A 2,500-nucleotide genomic window follows, 5' to 3' on the forward strand; every position below is an offset into this window, starting at 1 on the left:
CCCCCCCCCCCCCCCCCCCCCCCCCCCCACCATCCACTGACTGCTAGCATGCATGCGTTAGCCGGGTATTTACGGGCGCCATTAAAACCCGCGCGCCCGTCTCCCGTCTCCCTACAGCGGGGACTTATGGCCGCCCGCGGGACAAAAGGCAGCGAATTGAAAAAGAGCTCACGATTTGTATAGAGTTTAGAGTCGTGTTCCCTCCCCGAGGATTCTGTCCTCTGCTGGCTTCTGTGTGCATGTGTGTGTGTGCGTGTGCGTGCATGTGCGTGTGTGTGTGCGTGTGTGTGCGTGTGTGTGTGTGTGCGTGAATGCCACTCTCCCTCCCTGGATATCTCTCCCACTGTGATTGTGCGTCTGTGTCCGTGTGTGTGTGTGTGTGTGTGTACAAGAGAGAGAGAGGGAGAGGGAGAGAGATTCTGAACACTTTGCCTGCCTGCTCGGACGCAGCAACAGATAACAGATGGTCGCCCTGCATTAGAAGTGTTTTATTTCCCCGTGGAAGCCAGATATGTCAGGAATAAGCATGTGCAACATTAGTCATTTGGAATATTCATGCCCTGGTCGTCCACATGGTTTCCTGTTCACAGCCAAAATACCACCAGCTCAACTCTCCCAGGGAACGAGAGAGAGAGAGAGAGAGAGAGAGAGAGAGGGGAGAGAGAGAGATAATTCTTATTAAAATAGCCCTTTATCAAATCAAATAAGGGATTTCAAACGTCTTCTTCTAAGATCCTTCAATCAACAAACAAAATTGAAAGGACACACAAAATGATCAAATACGGCATCATTTTTGCATCGTAGCTTTTTTTTTTTCTTAAGGGATTAACATTATTCATCCCCCCCCCCCCCCCCCCGACCGAGGGTCACAGAGCGTACTGAAGCGTCTATATTAGCCACCTGCTTATAGCAGCATGCTCCACCCTCACCCGGGCTGCCCCCTGGTCCTTTCAGGGCCTTGAACCGCGTCTCCAGATCCGCCGGGCCGGCTGCGTGTTGTTTCTCGTTAGCCAAATGGCCAATTTAGCAGTTCCTGATTCGTCGTTCATTACTGTGAGGGCTAGCGTTCCCGTTCCACGGTATCGCTGGCCCCAAACAAATAGTTCCGAAGGGAACCGTGACCCTGAACGCCCTGAATGTACCCACTGACCCGGTGCACTCCACAAAATAAACGTGCAACAGATTCAACATCATAAATTATATAAATAATGAAATCCACGTCCTTCCCTGATGCGCGGATCCAGGCGGTTAATCCGTGCGCTTTCTTCCACCGGAGGTCCGTGTCTCAACTGGTGGCTTCTACTGGGACCGCCAGCCCGATCGGACAAAGTGTCTGGACCAGCTAAACCGATCCCCCTTCACACCCGGATCCCTGCCCCAGTTCCTCTGAAGGCTCCCGTCGGTGAGGTTTTCAAAGGAGAGGAGTTGGTTCCTCACCCCTCTTGTCCCTGCCTAGCGGCGGCAGAGCGTGGCGCTCCCCCTGCTTCGTCGACCCACCGCTCAGAGCACAGCGAGGGGTTCAGCAAAAAAACGTTCTTTGTGGTTCCCGACAGACACGCGCAGAAACTCTTGCACCATCCTCGCCAGGAATCTCGAGGATCCGATGTTGGCCAGGGGTCCCAAGTTAGTAACGGATGATTCAGTCGTTTGGAGCGGGCAGATTGCATGCTGGCTGAGGACAGAGGCTGTATGTCTGTCAAACACTACCAGAAGAACAGCTCCTCAAACAGACACCTTCTGCGAGGTTGAGCAGGATCTCTGGTAACCGGATCACCAGCCAGGCCGGCGGCATCGATCCGTAGAAAGATGTTAGCCCGGTCTGGTCGGTTTCACTAAGGTTACACCCAAGAAACAACAGCCTGCTGTATCAGCAGCAGTCTCCAACCCGACGGTGTACACAGCAGTCATACCACAGCTTCTGCGCGTTTGGAGGGACTGGCTATAAGGGCATCTCCACAGTCCCTGACAGGCGAGTACAAATCTGTGGCTCATATCCAGCGCTGTCCAGGACAAAATAAGTACACAATAGTTTGCTGGAACCTCTTCACTAACCTCCATCCTCGTGGTTCCAGGACAGACAAGTCTGTGCCGTAGGGTCGACTTATTGGCAACATCCAGTCTTCCACGTATGACCACTGCCGAAGCTTCCATTCCCACTGAGACAGCTTCACCTCCACACCCTCCTAGTTACATCTTTTTTATTCTCCTGTGCCCAAAATACCCTCATGAATTGAGTTCCCCTCTTCACCCATTTTAAATGTCCCAGGCAAGCTGGGAACTGCTCTATCTCTCTCTCGCTCTCTGCTGTCAAATAAGCAAGGCCTCTCTCTTACCCCAGTTTCCGTTTGCTGAGGAGGCCTTATCATGCACGTATCAAGCTACCTCCTATCCTGACACCTTCCTGTGTCTTTATAAAAATGGTGACGAGTAGCTCTGCTACTCTGCTTCTTTAATAAAGTAACAGCGCTTCGATAGCTAAGCCGCAGAGCATCCCCAATTG

This window comes from Micromesistius poutassou (genome assembly GCF_964030765.1).
Source record: "Micromesistius poutassou genome assembly, chromosome: 23".
Lineage (NCBI taxonomy): Eukaryota > Metazoa > Chordata > Actinopteri > Gadiformes > Gadidae > Micromesistius > Micromesistius poutassou.